We start from the raw sequence: 19,902 nt of genomic DNA on the forward strand, positions 1-19,902 counted from the left end.
GTAAATAATTTATGTAGTACATAGTACGTGCTTTTAAACTGCATCTGCCTCTGCAACTGTCTGACATGCCACGTGCAACCATGGGCACAAGCGTGCACACGCAGGTACCTAAGCAGCACATGCATGGGGGTTTTAATGAAAGAAGCATTTCATAGCATTTCAATGCTTTTTTAGTTCTGTGGGAGCGGGGGGGGGGTTCCTTCTATTACCCTTACACTTGAGACATTAAATAAATAGATTTTACTTCTTAAAACCACTTAGCAAAGTTTAAAGTTTTCTTGTCCTGAAATTCTCCTTTTTACCCCAAGAATCAGGGCAGAGATGGGAAAGTCTCCTCTGAAGGAAAAAGAAATCCCAAAAAATTTCAGTAGTTTTTCCCTTGTCCTGTGCAAGGTGAACTGAAAAGCAGCTGGATCTATGCTTCAGTAGTCAGCAAATTACTCTAGGAATACATTTTTAATTTATTGCCTTTCCTTAAGGAATGGAAACTCCTGAAGATAACCAGAAATAATTATATCCAAATATGCAGTTAGAGACACAGATTTATGACCTTAATCCTACTTTAATTAATTAGTTTTCTGACCCACTCATCATCTTTATTTTGATTTTAAGAACAGTAATGTGAACTTAAGTCTTTAAGCCAACAGCTCAGCAACTCAGAGGGCAAAGAATTTGGGGAAAAAAATATGGGAGGGCTGAGACATAATCACTACATATGTTTTTCATAGTTTCATGAAGAGAGGCAGCTTGCAGAGACATTCACAAAATTGACTTGACCAAGATTACCTATAAAAAGGAAAACATAAAAAAAAGAAGGGGAAAAAAAAAAAACCAAACCCCAACATACTCTTTTGTCTTAAGAGCTAACGTAAAACGTTCCAAATAGTAACAGCATCCCTGACAGGTATACGTGCACTTGGATCTCTGCAATGATACTGCAGGTACAAATAGTTTTTATTATTATTTCAAAACATCCAAAGATAAACTAATGCCCTCAACCAGCATAAAAAACTAGGCTGATGTACCAAGAAAAAAAACCCCAAGACTGAAACCTCCATTTGACATTTACAGGTCTAAACAACTGCTCCTGAATCTCAGTTTTGCATGCTAAAACCCACGCTGCTTGTGGGTTTGGGTTTTTCTGTTGTGTTTTAAACCAGATTGCCGACATCAAAGCTGGTGAAATACCCAAAGAAAAGCAAGGGCAGAATTTGGATGCATTTATCAGGGCCTGAAGGCACTAGTAGACTTCACTGGTCCCAACCAGCCTCAGCCGGGGCCTCTACCCGTCAGCCCAAGTTCAGCCCGAGGCCTTCAGTCCCTACTTAAGCTATGCCGTTGGCATGCCCGTCCACAGCCCTGTCCCCTGGGCAGGTCTACATCACAGCCTTGCTTTGAGTCCTGCCTCTGGATCCTTTCCCTCCTGACTGGACCCCCTGCAAGGACCAGGTTCCTTGCTCACCAGGTCAGGGACGGCTGGAGGAGCCTGTAACCAGCACCCAGCTCTGGCGCTCAGACCCTGCAAGCAGTGCCCTGGTCAGCGAGTCTGTGCCAGGGCCACCCTCGGCTCCTGCCTCGGCCCCTCTTGTGCAGCAGTCCTGCTCTTGCTGCTCTCTGACATCAATTATTAAGGTACAACTCACGCAAACTCAGATAAAGACCCGCTTCTCAGCTCAGTAAAGTTTATCAAAATATAATTCTAATGGGGATACAGCAAAGCACACAGGAACACCTGGGACTGCGCAGAGTACATCTGACAAACGTGATAGTTCCTCACCACTGTATGAAAACAGGCACAAATACGTTACAGCTTTGGCATGTGCTCTAGGCTGGGAAGGAGGGAAAGTCTCCAAGAACACAGTAGGTGTAACAGGTCACTCCGAATTCACAGTCCCCATATAAAAGCTCTGTTCTCCCCCCTGTGATGCCAGTCACTTCCAGAGGGAACGTCGGGTAGGGGTCACCATCCCCCCATTTACCACAAATAGTTGCCAGCTATTCTGATATCAATTAGGTACGCTGTGTGCTTCGTCTACAAGGTCTGACGGCACGCTAAATGGATGAGATCTTAGCTTTGAAACTGTAATTACCTATGGGGCCAGGAATGCATTAATATGCAATATGAAGAAGTAATATGCAATATTATTACATAGTGCTCCACGCCACTTCTTAATTAAACTGCAAACGCTTTCTGAACCATTGCTTATGAAATTCAGACAAAAGAGTGGTTTTTGAAAGCAAGAGTCCTTCTATTTCAATCTGCACACACACTTCACTGAATTTACTTCAGTTTCCCACCCAAAAGCCCTCTTTAATTCAAGAATAGCACTGCAAAGGGAGTAGTTAAGTAATCTGGTTACATTTGAAGATAATTATTAAGGCATACAGTTATCTCAGCAACTTAAATCGATATTCTGCAACCACTTCATCATGGCAGTTAAACCTGACTCCTTGGGTCCCTGTTGCTCTGAGTCGATACACTATTATACTGGATCTCTGCTGCTGCCACACAGTGCAATTTCTTCAGCTATTTCCCTGGTTATTTAGGCAAGGCATTATTTCTAGTCAGGTATAACACAAACATTTAAACGCATCTCACTTCTAAGATCATTTGTCTGATATTTTCGGATTGTCCTGTGAATTGCCTCACTCGGCATTTAATCACTGCAGCGTCTCACCATGCTTTCATCATTGCTCCATTTAAGTCACTGGAAAAAAAATGTATTTACGTGGGGAAAACTGGTCCTAATTTAGCATCTACTAAGATTTCACACCCTTATTTTCAATATACACAATGACACTTTATTCCAATGCTCTTGAAAAACTGTTTAATATGTTATCCAGCCTGAACAGACAGGCTTAAACTTAGCAATTCACCAAGCTCAGTACACCCATATCAATAGTGATAGTGGAGTCCAGCTGAAGAAGTAAGAGCTCATCCGTGTACCTCGTAGGTCTCTGCAGGAGAACTGGACTGAATTGGACACCAATGTCTGTATAGTACTAATTAACTATTAACTTATTTATAGTACTAATTAACTAATTTATTTTAGAATGGATTAAAATACACTGAATGGTATTTAAACCCGTCAATATTGTTCTGATGAGAATCTCATTTTAAGTGCATGTATCTGGGCTGCAGCATTCTTTCCAATTTTTATCCTCTGCAATAATGGCCAGTCATTCTTTCCATTGCACGATACGCTGGGAAAGTGCAAAACAGGCAAGACACATACATTATAGCCCAGGTTCCTCCCACCTAAATTCAGACATTAAACTGAGAGGTCTAAGTTAAGAACCTGCTTGACCCATGTGCCTTCAGCATTCACAGCAATAAGAGAGATGCATGTCTCCTGAGGCTCATCAGCCCCTCACATTGACTCAAGAGAGCCCAAGGCAATTGTGGATGAACCCGAGTTTGTATGATGAAAAGTCCCACTTTTGTATACATTACCGATAGAGTGCCACAAAGAATGAGTCATGTAATAAAAACAATAAAGCATTTTAGGATTTTAGCAAAGCCTATTAAACTACTCAAGTTCTGCCTATGGAGATATTGTATTTCTACTCTTGCCCCTCCCCCAGTCCTTTCACATTTTGTTCAGAAAGATGGGGGGAAAAAAGCCAGCAGCAACAAAGGCCCAGACATTCTCACCTCTCTCTAGGGCATGTAGAATACCCTTACATGTTTTAAGCCAAAATCAATCTAAAGACTAAATTTTTTCTCAGTTGGAGCTTTACTGTGATCAACATTTAACTTGAGTACTAAGTAGTCCTTCAAGATAAATGTTCTCATTTTTTATTTAAAAGCCTTTCACAAAGCATTAGAAATCATCAACAGACCTATGTAGGAAATAATAATTTCAAAGAAATTGCAAGACTATTTAGCAAGAGCTAAACTGAGTCCTCTTCAAAGGAAGGGAAAAAATCAAATGTGTTTCTTAAGAGAAATGCTTTCTTATTTATTCAACTTTTCATCTTATAGGTAGCCACTTGTCTTTTGAGGAACACTTACAAGTTTAAATGAAGTCCCTTAGCTGTCTTTTTTCCTCCTTCCGCCACACAAGAAAAGTTTATCTTCTGTTAGTTAACCCAGGATCATGCATCACATTTTAAGACATCTAACAAAAAAAATAAAAAGGTAAACATACACACATGACAGAGGGTAGCTGAGTTCTCGCAAGACTCAAGCAACCTTCCCTGCTGCCTGCCTACACCACTCTGCACGCAGGCGCCGGCATAGCCTCAAGTACACAAATTCTCTCTCCCTTTTCAGAGCTACAAGCCCGGTGCACACCAAGCTGCCCACAGACCATCAGAGCAGAGCACAAGGGCAAGGGATCAGCTTCTTGCAGGTATGAAATGAGGTATGGACAAAGCCAGAAGTTCCTCCTCCTCCCTCACCAGCTGCAAGCCTCCTAAGCTGAGCTGCATCTCAAGTCCCTCAGAAATCTGGACCTTATACATGTGCTATTTCTACTTTGGATCCACCACAGGAAAAAACAGAGGCCCTCAACTTTAAGAGGGTATTGGATTTGTAAAGTGGCTTGCTGTCCATTTTGTACAAACTTCATGTCTAATGGTGAGTGAAAGACCTTCCCTATTTTCAGTGACTATAACCAAAGAAAATAAGATACTGAGGAGTATTAACCTAAATGTGGGAGAAGCACCATATTATAGAATTCTAGTTGCCTAGAGATCATTATTAGCAAAAGCATAATTTCCTTAGTCTTTAAAACTCCCACCAAACCACCTACATTCCTGAAAACTGAGCTTTTGGAATTAGGTATCTAAATTTCTTCTCCTCCTGCCCCCTCATGCTGCCTCCACATGTCGAAGTTTTCTTTCCCACTCATTTCTCCTTCCATCCATGAGAAATCAAATAATCATACTGGCCTGAACATGGTATCCTCTAAAGTGGCATGGAGAGCAGTTTACATCTCTTTAACTGTTCACAGTCTGTATCTGTTTCCACTTGGATCGTGTTTCAGAGATTTTTCTCAAGACCCCAGAGAATGACAAGCTAGGTTTAGTTTTTAAATTAAGCCTGAAACGCAATAGAATCTGATAGTGCTATGCAGCATCCCGTGGAGAATGAGGTGGTTACATGCTTGACCCCTTATTTTAAGGGGCTGATAAATCTCCCCTTATTCAAGTCGTTCTCACGATAAACCCAAACTCCGACCTCACCAATGCGTTACTCTTGCACATGCAAAGCCATGACAAACACAAGACAATGCCACCAGCATGAAGACACTATGCAAATACCATTTGTTTAACTCAGAGGTACCCATGGCCAAGCATGCAAATCCTAACTCCTCGACTAATTCAGTTGAAAGAAGCAGAATACATGCTACTTTCTGAAGGTCACTGAATACATGGCATATTCAGTTTATTTTTAATTTATTTATCATGGAAAAAAGCATTAGAATATTAGCAGTTTCTCTTGAAATCAGAACTTGGAACGTCAAAGACCTTTCTCTGAAGAAAGCTTCTAGGACAGCCTCTTTGTTCAGTGACCATATAACAGGAGTACATGCTTTCCTCAGCTTAGAGAACACAGGTCTCTGAGAGATCACTTGGGTCACTTCATCCCACCGACTTGCTGACAAACATATAATAGGTGTCCAGTTTCAAAGGGCTCACAGAACATCTACTCCGCAAGTTCCTTCTCTTCCTCCTCCCTCCCGACTCCAGCTTGTCACAGATCAAAAGCATTTTGCGATAACCCATAAAAAACCCCCTCAAGATTCGTAGCTTCAGCGTTCAGCCTTTTACCACAACACAGAGGGGGAAAAAAGCACGGCTGAGGTTTCCTAAAGCTCAAGAAACCTTCCCTACCGCCTGCCAACTGAGATGGAGAACACTGCCAATGTCCTGTGCCTGCAGAATTTGCTGAACAGAAGTGCAAGGTAAAGGAGACCCTTTAGGAAAGAAGAGGTAAGTTCTCTTCTGATCTATTTGGGATTTAATTTTCTGTTAAGTAACTACTATGCTGAATACTTCCCCATGAAGTTGTTATGGATTTACCCAGCAGGGTAATTTTGTTAGAAATAGCAACTGACAGCAACTTCCGTCTTGAAAGGAGCACTGTATTAAAAGTTTCACGTAGATGTACATTTTAAGATGATTAAACCTGGTATCTATTCTGAAGCTCCTGCAAAGCCTCAACAGTGCACACAGGTGGCTACATTCAAGACTGATTTCACAGACATCTTTGTCATTTAAAAAAAAAGCCTTTCCATGCAACTTCTGCAATTACTTTGTATAGCCCAGTCCTGAATCAGTGAAGCATATCACTTCTGGAAGCCATCTGAAACACAAGAATTTCAAAGTTCAACAGAGAAAAATCGTGTGGATGCAGCCCACACCTCCCTACAGAAGGGACAAGGACAGAAAAGAGGGTTGTGTTGTAGCAGCCGGGCCCAAACCACAAGAAATAGCATGCAACTTCAAGTACAAAAACGACTGTGCCATTACTAGGCATGTGCTCTAGCACCTTCTGGAATTAGGGTCCAAATCAAATTTTTTCCTCTCCCCTCCTACTTCAGTGACAAGATGCGTACTTTTGTTTAGAATGGTATTATTTTTCCTTATGCTAACCAAAATTGCACTGGGTAAGTACATTTAATAAACAAAGACCCTGCTACTGAACAACATTATTTTGACTGTTCCACTCCCCAAGCCGGAAAGGCTGTATGCGTACTAAAAAACTCCAAAAAGCATTTGAAGGTTGTCATAAAAAGGCAACCTATAGGAGATCTTTTAGAAAATAAATTTGGTTTCTTTTCATTTGCTTTCTGAGCCTTTAGTATTCACATTCTCAGTCATTCTGAAATTGCTAAATCAGACTGGCTTTAAAAATGAAATAAAGGGTTTGCAAGAGCAAATCTATTGCCAAGTCTATCAAGATAAAGTTTTAGATTCTTTTTCAAGGTTTTCAGCTAAAAATATCTTTAGCAAATCTTTCTTTCTGGCTTTTAGATTGCAAACACTTAAGTCTCCTTCCTTTTGTAGAAACAAAAAGAAACAGAAGTAAAAAAACCCCCAACAAATCTACAGACAACGCAGCTGGCTCATTTATTTTAATAGTCCGGCCCCAGTGAAATACAAAGAGTAAATAAACACCACAAGCGGCAGAAACATCCTATTTTGCAGCCCGTGTGATTAACCACTGCAGGTACCACCAGCCGACGAAACCCCGCATCTAAAACACCTTCTTCATACCAGGGGACCGCTTTGTTTCTACGATTCCGGGATGCTTAATTAATCTACTACAAAACCAACAGCACAAGCCCCGCTCGCACCACCACAGCGCCGGGCAGGCTGCGGCGGGGCAGCCCCCCCCGGGGGGAGGAGAGGGCATCCCGTGGCGCCCACCACATTTTCTTCATTTATTCGTTCGTTTTCAGGCAGGTTACCGTGCTTGCCTTTGTTTCGCTTCCCCCTCCACCCCCAGCCCGGACCTATCGCCACCGAAACTGAGGGGGGGGGGGAGCAAAAAAAGAAAGAGACCCCCCCACACACATCACCACAAAGCCCCCACCGAGGGGTCCCGCTGACCAGCGGCAAAGTCCCACCGCCGGTACCCGCTGAGGAGAACCTCGGCGGCACCGGGCGCGTCCCCCCACAACGCACGCCTCAGAGCCGGTTGGCGCGGCCCGGCCCGGCCGCCTGTTCTCTTACCCCGGGGGGGGCTTCCCCACCTCCTGCCCCCGGGGGAGCGCTGCCTGCCCGGACCCCCGACAAGATGGTGGCTCTCCCCCGGGGGCGAGCGGTGCGGTGCTGCCCGCGGGCCATGAGGCGCCCGCCTCCACTCACTCACTCACCTCGGCGCCCTGCCCGCAGGACCAGGTGGCCGCGGCCGCCACTCAACAGCTCGCCCGGGCGAGTGGGGCAGCGCCTCCCCCCGGGACCGGCGTGGATGGCAGGCAGTGCGGAGGAGGCGCCGCGGGGCTCCGCCCGCAGAGCCGGAGGGGCGGAGAGGGGCTGCCTTTTGTCGGGGCTCCGCTCCCTTCCCCAGCACCCGTGCGTGTTCCCGGGGGAGGCGGCTAGAGGCCCTTTGTGTGGCGGGGCGGGGAAAGGGGAGCGAAGCGGAACCTTCCTCCCCGCCCTCGGGCACCTGTAACGCCTCAGCCCGGATCCCCTCACCCCCGCCAACGCCCGGGCGAAAACTCGGACCGCCGAGGCAGGAGAGGGGCGACCTGCGAGGGCTCCCGCCTCCCCTGGCCCCCGCTGAGGCGAGGCCGGCGGCGACGCCTCGCTTCGCGCCACACCCAGGCGGTCCGTTAGCGGTTGAGTTTGGGTTATTTATGTATTTTCATGGAGAAGGGGGCAGTTAACCTGAGGGCTGAACGGCGCTCGTCCTTCACCGGCAGGTACATGCTGGGGATGGGGGCGTGTGGGGTAGGCGGCTTGGCGGGCTTTTCTGTGAGGAGAAGTCGAGCGGCTCTTTGAAGTAGCCGGCGGCAAAAGGGCGGTGAGGCACCGCCGCCTCGCAGCGAGGAGCCCGCCTCACGGAGGGTGGGTGTTCTCCGGGTGGGAAAGCGTCGGAGTTAGGGTCCTGGCGTGCCTTTTTCTAGGAAAAGCGGTTATTTCCAGCAAAGCGGTTGCTACCTGCGGGAGTATCGCCTCGTCTTTTGGGAAACTACGGTAATGGCACTGAGGTACGACCTGGCTGCGCCATGCAAAAGTTTGGCAGCCTCGACATTTCCTGGTCTGTCAGTGTTTGGCTTCCAGCGTTTTATTTTGCTATTATCGGAATGCGTATGTGAAGGTAACCGCGCTTTTTGTGTTTACGTTTGACAACTGAATGGCTGGAAGTGGATTAGTTTTCCCATTATAAAAAAAAAAAAGGCAACAAACCAAGCAACAACACGTATTTGCTTTCTTATTCAGGTATCCCCAAGCAGTAAAAACTGTCTGTAAGCAAAATAGCGTGTGCTTTCATGTGCTGGGTGTATAAACACGTGGAAAACGGACGCTGCAGAGAAGGCGTGTGCTTCAGGGGAAGCACCCAAGATGTGTGCATAACTCAGACCACACTGACTTTTCCAATCCCTTCTCCTCTCAGGCTGTCGGCAGTCTTTCACGCTACTCCCTACATCCTTGCTGCAACAGTGGTGGTTCCCAAACTGCAGGTTCATAAATTTTTTCAGGAAGAGTGTTCCAGGACTGAGGACGAAGGGGGATTACCATGTATTTCTTGCGCTTTCTCTTTCTTGAGTGAGAGGCATCTGATTTTTAGAAATGCATCAGGTGACAGAGATATGCTGCGTCCACTTGTCATCTTAATAACCTGAAATGCTCTTTCTTAAAGCCTGGTGACCCAAGGTAGTGTCAGGAAATGGCTTAGAGAAACAAGGTTTCAGTATCTAGCAGCTTCTTACAGCAGCTTAACCCAAAATACGGGACAAACAGAACCTGAGGTGCGAGTACGTAATCTTCACCTCAGCAGCAGCCGTGCTCTTTTCTCTATAAGACACCCTGTGCTGCAGTATGCCATGGGAAAGAGTGACCCTGCAAGGCTTCACTGCAAAAGAGGGGACTCTGCAGAGAGAAAGTACAGATTCAGAAAATCACCTTTTTTTTTTTTTTTTCCCCAGTACCTCACAAGAATGTTTTCAGTGAATGATTGAAAAGATCTGGTTGGTTGTCCAGGAAAAAGGGCCAATTAATGATGATATGAAAGAGCAGAGATGACACCTTAATTTGGAGATAATGTCAAAAATAGCTTTGAAAGAAGAGTGTGAAGCACAAGGGGGACATCGATAAAACACACAATTTAGGTTTCTGTTGTTTTGTGTTGCAGGCACTTTTTGATCTCTATCCCTATAGCCACCCCTATAACAGTAAACTAAACAGGGCTAGGGTTCAGGCTTAAACTGCAGCACACGGTCATCCTCCGTACTGTTTCCTTGGTGGTGTTCCCAGCATGGTTCTGTCCTAGCAAACTAGCAGTATCTGAAGCAATTCCCAGCACAGCTCATGGGTCAGTGTGGACCAGGGGCCATTCCCGGCAAGACCATGTGCATGCAGCTGACCTGTTTCTGGAGATAAGAGAGTTTAGTTGTGCGTATGCAAGCCATGTTGTGCCAGCAGGTTCCTGTGCCAAAGGACACTTCCTGACCTGCTTTATTGGCTAGTAGAGACATGAGGTTTTTGACTTTTGCGATCCCCACTGTGTTCTGTGTCAAACCAGAACCTTAGGCACTGGCTGGTTTTGAGCAATGAGAAGTCAGACAGGAAGATCTGAGCATTTTTTGATGGAGCAGGATTTCTGCAGAAATCTCTGCTCAAAAGAAGATACAGTTGCGTTGGCTGGTAGTATCAGAATTTATGGAAGAAATTTATCTCATTATGAACAGCCTTTGTTTTGTTTCCTCACAAATGTTATTTCTTTTTCATTAAACAAAATATGTTCATGAATATAACGGCTTTGATAAGAATGGTGTATTCCATGGAAGAAACTCTTTTGTTCTGGCTATGCCAAGAAGCTGGGGTGAATTTCAGCATGGAAGCAGTTATGTTTCAAGCAAATGTCAAGAACAGATGGCATTTAGAAGTTCTGAAGAAATTAATAAAGAAAGTAAGTAAGCCACTAGAGCAAATGTGTGCTTTCACGTTACAACAGCTGAAGGTAAAAGTGGGTTGGAATGAGGTTAAAATATCTTAAGATATCCATCCTAAATAGGAGGAGTAGGGTAGGATTCCTAGGGACTGTAAACCAACGAAGTATTATGGCTCTGGCAAAAATTGTACCACGGAGCACCTCCCTCAAATGCATATACATCATATTTCTGGTACCCTGTCAGTGTGAAAGTGCTATAAATAAATATGGGGCTAGTTTTGCTGATTTTTTTTTTTTTTTTTAAAACTTTTCAGCTCAAACAAAAACTGGGATGAGAAAGCCCGGAAGGATCTAACAAATGCTGAGGCGCTGGACATGCTCAACTACTGCACAGACATTGCGGACTATGAATGGATAAACTCTGCAAGGTATTTGAGACTTGCTGCCATAGCCGTGCTTTGGGAGTCAGGTTGGGAAGACAGGCGACAGTATTTTTGGTGAAGGGCCTTTAGTTCAGGAGTTAACTTCTCCTGATTAGTGCCCCATGCCTGTTGCCAAATTTATCCAGAGGAACACTCTAAAACACACATTTACTTTAAAGTGTAAGGAGTAAGAAGAGGTGTACGAAGGTATCTGAATAGGGAATCGTAACTGTGTGCCCTGTGCGGTCTGGTGTGATTCTACATGCGTGTATTTCAAGCGAGAGCAGAAGTAACTGTGGTGGTATAGGAAGAAGTTACCTTGGTATGAGCTGTAGCCATTTCTGCCAGCTACGAAGTCTGGAGGGGCTATGAAATGACAACAGATTGGCTTTCAGGGAGAGATTACATGAATTGTGTCTATCAGATATCCGAGACCTTTCTTTATGGAGCAACTGGTCTAAGCCACGTCTTGTACAGAATCAGAAACTGTCTGTAAAATCATAGTGATCTACTGAGAAAAAATATGCAGAAAATTAAGCCTCAAAGCTGGTATTTGGAGAAGTTCTCCAGGGTATGTTAGAAAGATTTTTGAAACATGATGAGAATAAAATAGTAATGATTGTCCACAGGAAAGAGGAAATTAAAAATTATCTTTTTTTTTTTTTAATAGACTGATAATGATTCTCTTTTTTATAATTGTGGCAATAATTAGCGAATGATGTAAAACAAATCTGATCAAAACAAAGCAGTCTGAAAAAAAAATCAGAGCAATTGAGATATGTGTAATAAAGCACTGGGCTAAAAGATTTCTTAGTGGCAAATATAACGAAAATGTGATAAATTGGGAAAAAGAAGAGCCCAGACTTTAGAGAATCCCATTGGTAGGCTGCCAATATGCATGCATACAACAATTCCATGTTTTTGCAAGATGTGAGCAAAACATGTTACCAGAAAACCTAGCCTGTCTTCTTATTACACCGTGAACATTAACAAACATGACTCAGGCTCAGAGGACATTGTGCAATCATACTCTGCTTTCTGATGGTGTAAAGTATCTCCAGAAATTCCTCCTCCTCTAATATGAAATATTTACTTTAATACAAATCCTAAGAGCTCACTAAAAATAACAGCAGTCTCTCCATAAATAATAGAAAGACTCTTGATTTCAGGGTTATTCTATGGCTGAAAATTCAAGTGGAATGGGCTAGAAATACCAGCATAGCCCACAGTAGTCCTTTTAGCCTATAGTAAGTTAGATTTTATCAACAGGGCGCTGCTGAAGATTCAGCTTGTTATGGCTGGATGATCCTTTTGTGCCCACCAGAGTTCTTGATGAAACACAGGACGATTGCCATAACAAATGGGATTGCGTCGAAAGGAACTGGCTTGGGGAGGAATCAAACGGACAAGACGCTCAAATATGTGCATCGAATAGGAAGAAAGCTAATTAGCTACAAGGAAAAAGACATGTGCACACCAACTGCTCTTTGATGCCCTTCCTGAACTCATTTTGATCAAAAAGCAGTATACAGACTTGTGCTTTAAAAACCAGATGGGAGACTTCTTAAGCATTGTCACAACCTGTGTGAAGACGCACAGGGTTCTGGAGATGAAGTCATTCATTGTAAGTCTTCTACCATTTATTGCCATGATTCCCTGAGCTAGTCACTGGAACAAAAGTGAAGATACACTCCAGTCTTGTAAGATGTAAGTGGAATAAATAAACCAGGAAGAACATTATCTCCAGGGAATCAGCTGATAAAGGAGAATCCTTTGGTGGGACCTTCCTATTGGGAGGTACTAGGAAATCTGTAGCAACAGGAGCAGGGACTAAGGGAAACTGTAGCTCATGTGGAGGAAGACTCTTCCTTTATCTTGCTCTAAAAAGGCAGGTTAAAAACACTGGACTCTTCTGAAATCCAGAAAGGGTTTTTCTGTGCTTTTTCATTGTAACCAAACCAACACGAAAAGCGCTAGCAGCACAAAGCAGGCAGTGTTCATGCAGCTGATGCTCGCCATAGCTACCCCGCGTAGCAGAGCTTCCAGAAAGGGCCTGAAGAGCTGGGTATGGCTCTCCCTGAGCAACACAATCTCAAATGCCTGTCACAAGACAGAAGCCGGTTTCCTAGAGGCATGGGGAAATCACAGGGCAAGCATCTCCCTATACATTGATTTAGCAAATATGTGAGATTTCTAGCAAATTCGTGCTGGAAGTGACCATGGAAAATCTATCCTGTTGTTTATCTTGGTGGCTGCCACAGAATCAGACTCGTCCAACTTCTGGCGCCTGTAACGCATATGCGGTGTGTGGAGCATATGATTCTCTTTCCTCTCCTCCCTTCCTTCCTTTCAGGGTTATAAGAGTCAGGCCGGGCCTCACAAGAGCAGTCCCATAGCCATTAAAGGTGTGAGGACTGGGAGATCTGCCGGTAAGCCTGAGTGTGGAATACATCTAAATGGAAGGAGGAAGATTCCCTGGCTAGAGACCTGGGACTCTAAAGATGCTTAGGTCCTACAAAACCCCACAGCTTCAGGCTGCAGGGTGCAGAGCTTGTCAGCTAAATAAGATTAGTCCTAATCTGTGTATTGGGGACACGGGCATAAGCAACAAAAATCATGTGGGAGGACGAAGCTGTAAGTCCATCCTGCTAACAGCTTGTGCAAGAGCCCCAAATTCTAACTTCACTATTCACATTTTGAATTTTGCATGTCTCTGTGTCTACGTTGTCATAGTGATAGAAGGCACTGAGAACATTTTGTCTTTTTTTTTTCTTGGACATGGATGCAAAACATCCTTTGCCATGTATGTTTTCTTTCCCTCCTAGTTGATTTTTTTCTTGGCTTTTCCAAATTTAAAAAAAGAACTGAAATCGTTAATGGAGTTCACTGTACTTATATTAGGTAGTGTTAGACAGTAAATATGTTTTTAATGTCTGACAGACAAATACAATACATACTAAAGGACTTACGGTGAATGTCATGGTTAAAGATACGTTGTAGGTACTATTTGTTCTTATTCTCAGTGTACCATCTAACCAGTATTTTCTGCTGGCTGTAATGGGAGCTTAGCCACCTGTGTTGTACACACACAGCTGTAAGTGCCTGAACCTGAACCTCATGCCTGGCTTCTTGGATCATGTTTTGATGTTGAGTTACTCAAATACACAGCTCCCACCTAATTCCTGCCTTGGCTTATGCACAGAAGAGGCAGAGAGGGAGAGGAGAGTGGAAAAGTGCCTGGAACTAGAAACATGGTGTGCTTTGTTCTGCAGTATGTAAGGAAGGGATTTCACAGTCATATGTGCTGCTGTCTTGTTCTGCAGGAAACACAAACTGCAGATCAGGGTTTTGTGCTGTGCACCATGAAACAGCTGAAATGTAATGATGAAGACTAGTAGTTAAGGAAGGAAATTGTTTGGGACTGGACAAAAACATGGACTTTCTTTAAAAATATTAGAAAGGAAGAGTGTGCTAGTTTTGAATACATCCAGTGTGGTGGTTGAGAATAAATGGATTTGCAACCCATGAACCCTATTAGAAGAGTGGTGTAACGTGGCAGTAAGGTGACATGCCTGTGAAACAGTAATGTAAAAGATAAGTTGCAGGCAACTGTTCAGAATGGACATTCATCAGATTAACAGGTCAATCCATGTGAGAGGATGCCTGAACTCTGCTGCGGATCAGTTAAATTTATTTTTATGCTACTCTAATACTTGCCTAACTCCCAAGCCAACATATTTTAATATAACATCTGTAGTGTCCACATATAGATGAGAAGGCAGATCAGTGACAAGAGTATCGTGGGCTCTGTAGTGCCTTGCAGCAGTAGTCTGGGCTTTTTGCACAACATCCGCTTTCCTCCCTAAATCAGTAGAATTCCAAACATACTGTCTTGGCTCAATATCTGGATATAAAATCAATTACAATAAATCAGAATTGGTAAGTGTGCATCTCTGCAAAATGTAAGGGGAATGTAAATCTTCATAAAGTGGTTAAAAAGTTAATAGGGTGGTTGGATATTAACCTTATGAAAAACATGAGTACCTTCTAGAAACCAATTATTTATTGTTCTAAAATAGCAACAACTCTTAAACAATGAGTAAGGGTGGAGACTTCTCAAATGAGCAGATTAGTTGCCAGTGAAATTAAGATAATCTCTCAACTTTCTGTATTTCAATGTTCATACATATTTGGAAATACAGAGCTGGCAGATGGTTCTCATGAACTACATCTGGAAATAGAAGATGTTGAGTGCATGAATATTATTCAGCTAGGCTACGATGGAAAGATTCATGGGCTCAGGATAGTGGCATATTGCCCAAAGTTAGTTGAAGGATATAAACATGATTGATGCAGAATCAGATCAGTATGAGGGAAATGTATCTTTCAGGTATGATATGGGTAAGAATTTATTGGGGGGGGTGGGGTGGGGTGGGGTGGTGTTAGAACTTAAATAGCCATTCCCTTTCTATGTTACCTTCAAATCTTTGGGTATATATGAAAATGGACCTTTTCATGTCTTACAAATACAATCACTCTTAAAAAAAATTCTCCCTGGAGACCCTCAAACATGTGAGTGGTCAGGTAATGTGTCACTCAAGCCAAAATTATAGGATACAGGTAGTTTGCAATAAACTCAGTGGGCTAAAGATTCCTTTTTTCCAATACCTTCAAATAACAACTTTTTATAAGAAAAAAAAATATTGAAAAAGTCCTATGAGACCATGTATCCTTTTGGAGCAGGTAGCATAAATGGACTCAATAGGGAAAGGGTTAACTTTCAAAACGTGCAATTTTAGCAGAGAAAAGGATGGATGATCTTATTTTGAGTCTTAATTTGCTTAGAAAGAGACCTGGGAAAAGCAACAGAGCTGTACGCAGGAGGAAGGCAAGAGTGAGGTTATCATCTCTCACATGAAATTCACACCGGCGGTGGGGGGGGTGGTGGTGTTTGTGTGCAGGTGTTCAAATATTTCTTGTATAGAAGTGACGAAGGCAGTACCTGTTGTGGTGGTGACCGTATTGCTTCAGATCTGCTGGTTTGCCTGCTGAATGCTCCTCTGAGACAGCATGGAAAAGAGATCTCTCTCTTGTTACCACGTATGGGACTACACTTTGCTCAAATGTGGAAGGAATGGTATCTTTCTTTCAGACCAAAGCATGGAGTGCTAAAATAGACTTATGGGGGAGAGGGAGGTACCCCAGCACGTCACGTACTAACTAGGTAAGGGGCAAGAAAGGGGAGATGTAAACGTGTCTCCCATGTCCTGTCTATAGGGAGAACAAGAGTTGAGCAGGCATTAAAGTTTGAAACCCTAGTCAAACTCTTTAGATGGACAATTCTCCATTTCGTACAGGTTTTTTTTTTTTGCATGTGCACATTTTTTGCTTATTTACTTACCCAAATGTGTGTGCCCAGCTAACCATCTCTTAACTGTGCGTGTTCACTTTTTTTTTTTTTTTAAGTTCTTCCTGCCGGCTGGCCGAAGTAGTTGCTATTCTCCAAATTCCTCAAACTCTTCCTTATCCCTCAGTCAGCACATCAGACTGCATAGAGTGCAGCATTGGTGTGGCCTCCCCTCAAGCGCTGCGTGCAGTTTTGGGCTTCACAATGTAAGAAGGATGTGAAAATATTAGATTGTGTCCAAAGGAGGGCAACAAAGATGGTGAGAGGACCAGAGGACATGACTTCTGAGGAGTGTCTGAGGATACTTGGTTTGTTCAGCTTGGAGAAGAGGAGCCCGAGGGGTGAGTTCACTGCTGTCTACAACTACCGCGTGGGGGGGAGCAGAGAGGGAGGTGCTGATCTCTGGTGTCCCATGATAGGACGCAAGAGAACGGCTTAAAGCTGCGTCAGGGGAAGTTCAAATTGGACATTAGAACAACGTTCTTCATGGCGAGGGTGGTCCAGCACTGGAAGGAGCTCCCCAGGGAAGCGGTCATGGCCCCAAGCTTCCTGGCATTCAAGAAGCGTTTGGACAATGCTCTTAAATCTATGGTTTAACTTCTAGGTTGCCCTGGCTGGAGCAAGGAGTTGGACTCAGTGGTCCTGGGTCCCTTCCAACTCAGGATATTCTGATTCCATGCGTAGCTTATGTTTTATGTGAGAGAGACTGGGAGTCACCTTTTGTTTAGTTTTATGACAAGGAAACAGGATCAGAGACCTCAAAAAAAAAAAAAACAACCAACCCCAAACCAAACCTCAGTACTCCTGAAATGGCCGTAGGGGGACTCACTAAATTTAGGTCAGCTGCCTTAGCCAGCACTGGTACTATGATTTACAGAATCTTTTTAATTGCTGCATATTAAAAGCTCTTTGCTGCAATGCCATGAATTCAGCATTTCTGTGCAGATGGCAGCAAAAGACTGTAAATTGCGTACAAAGATTTCAACTAAATAATCAGCTTTAGGCGTAAAATCTCATTTTAAGAAAAATGTTCTCCAAAGGTTTACCTTAATGGCTGTAGAGAGCATTTCAGCTGCTAGTACAAGTTCCTGGTATGATGCGTAACTAGAAGACCAAGATAATTTTAAGACAGTGAGCAATGTGGCAGGGCAGGGGGTGAAGTTGATTAGCTTTACTCCCATTTTAGTGTAAAGTGGTAATGCTGTGGATTTTTGTTTCCTTGTTTTGCTGTTTTCAGAATGGAAAACAGAAGTAACTGAATAGAATACTTTTAGAAAAATAAAATCTCTTACTTCTAGGCTAGGAACAAATATGTAAACTTATACCCCCTCCCAAAAAGAAGATTTTAAATGAAGTCCCAGAATTATCTCCATCAGCAAAGTGTTTGCAGAAACACCTACTACATTATACCTAGACCAGTAGTAGCTAGAAGTAAGATCATCTTGAGCTCAAACCTGCCAACGGTAGAAATGTTGTTCCAGATGTGCACTACAGTGGATGCAAGTACACTTTCTGGGCAGCTGCTCTAAGAAACACCCAGTGAGGTTGGAGGGTGTCGGGTACCTGGACATTTCTCATGAGCATGCAGAAATCCAGGGCCTCCAAGGAATGCAGATGCCAAATCATCGGCTGTGGGCCTTATCCCAGAGGATGGAGGGAAGCCTGACTCGTGTTGCAGTACAACCTACAATGGAAGGATCTTCAGCTTTTTTCCATCTGGACCAGTTCCTTTCAGCACAATGATGCACAAACACTGCTTTTGGGCTGAACCAGTACGTAATTTGGACTAAGAAGAGTCACTTAAAAGCCAAGTGAATCCCAACCGTTGCCGAGTTGTATCACTGCATCAGCATTACACTTTGTGGTCTTGTGCCTGAAATCCCTTAGGAGGTGAGGTCCTTTCTGGGCTATAATTTTATCAGAATAACAGGGAACACAGTACCTTTTCATAGCTGGGAATAAACAATTAGACTTCAACCTAATTGACATTGACAACTTTAGCTATGCAGTTTATAATCATCTTAGAAGCAAGCTGCTCAGCACTTCCTAGAAGAATACTCTTAGGTGAGGTAGTTGGTTGGAAGTATTTTCTGAAATAAAAGTTGGCATACCACTTTATGGTCTTGAACCTTGGACCAGGATTTGTTTTCCTTCATTTCTAAGTCTCAGTGTTTATTAGATTGCAAGATCTAGCTTTCAAATTTGGTTAACGTTTCGGTGTGCAGTAACTTTACAAAATATGTTTAAAATCTCAAGGTAAGCGTTGACGTGCTTTTTGAACAACTATTAACATTACTTTCCTTGTTAGGAAGAAGCGGCACATCAGTTCTTCCCACATTTAATAAGGAGAGTGGATGTTAGCAGCTCTTCCTGATAAAATCTGAACAGGGAGCCTCTGAACCTAGCAGGACACCGCATCGTATGTATTTTTAAAAGCTTAACGCACCATGAGATTTCTTAACCGAAATGAATAATGGTAAACAAAACCAAACCTTTCAGTGGTTTAGAATTGAATACTACTCCTATTTGTCTCCTTTAAATGGAAAATAAACAATTAAAGTATTAAGAGTTACCACTATTAATTTACTGCAGACTCACTAGTTAAAAAAGAACAGATCACACACTGTAATTTTCTGATAAACACATCTAAACCTAGACGGGGGACATGAGGCTTCTGATAAACTGTTCTGTATAATGAAATGAGTTAATGGCTCTATTTGTTTTTAACCCTGTCCTATCACTTCACAGTGTAAACGCAGCCTTTGAAAGGCTGATTTTTGCTTTAGCATTTGAATGAAATTAAAATGAAAAAGACTTGTAAGTATGTGTAATGGAAAAAACACACAACAACAAAGCTTTATTAGAATGGTCAAATACTATTTTTAAATTCCTGTAGAGTATCACCGGAGGAAATTGGAATATGCAGAAAACAAACCCAAGAAACTTCAGTCTGTCTCCAACCTACCTGACTTTGTATCAAAATAACCTTCAGGAAAGATTTTATATAGCAGTATTGCATATATTGCAGAAAAAAAATGTAATCTCATTGCAGAATATAAGAAACAGTTTTAAATTAATTCTACAATGTAACTTACTAAAAGAGCTAAAGGAAAACATAAGGTATTCAATTTAGAATTCTGTCCAGAAACAACTGACTTTCTATCCTGTTTTCCTTTAAATAAGTAAACACATTTTTACATGCAAAATAAAAAGTTGTCTGCTTATAAGGTAGTTTGTTCCTCTTGGTACTGTGTTCCTCCTGAAATCCAGATGCATCATCACATTATTTTTTTCAAAACCAGTTCCAATTTAATATTTCTATCTAATTGCAATTTATGTGTTTTTCTTCATCGCATGAATAAAGGGAAAAACATCTTCCATATTTACCTTTTCCCCTCAAACTACCTTCTCCAGAAGCTCGTTCAGTAGAAACACAAAATTTCTTGACACACAAAAGGGAGATGGGTACAATACACTTGCATTGTTTGGATTAAAAGTTCATA

General features: G+C 42.8%; 1 protein-coding gene and 1 long non-coding RNA gene across 12 annotated transcripts in view; one reads left to right on the forward strand and one right to left on the reverse strand.

Moving 5' to 3' along the window:
• MCF2L (MCF.2 cell line derived transforming sequence like) overlaps positions 1–7,960 on the reverse strand; it is a 160,016-nt gene extending 152,056 nt beyond the window's left edge. For 4 of the 11 annotated variants that reach the window (XR_008232953.1, XR_008232954.1, XR_008232956.1 and 1 more), the window contains exon 1: positions 7,830–7,959. The gene's annotated coding sequence lies outside the window, so the exon portion shown is untranslated. Of the gene's footprint in view, positions 1–4,015; positions 4,033–7,829 lie in introns of those variants that run through there. The other 7 variants (XM_052773704.1, XM_052773702.1, XM_052773698.1 and 4 more) reach the window with 4 other exon arrangements.
• Positions 7,961–8,084: 124 nt separating this feature from the next.
• LOC128135129 (uncharacterized) lies at positions 8,085–19,781 on the forward strand. The gene is made up of 3 exons (XR_008232957.1): positions 8,085–8,378; positions 16,459–16,740; positions 17,881–19,781. It is a non-coding gene; the product is annotated as an uncharacterized LOC128135129 (long non-coding RNA).
• Positions 19,782–19,902: the final 121 nt, after the last annotated feature.

This window comes from Harpia harpyja, chromosome 22, assembly GCF_026419915.1.
Source record: "Harpia harpyja isolate bHarHar1 chromosome 22, bHarHar1 primary haplotype, whole genome shotgun sequence".
Classification (NCBI taxonomy): Eukaryota; Metazoa; Chordata; class Aves; order Accipitriformes; family Accipitridae; genus Harpia; species Harpia harpyja.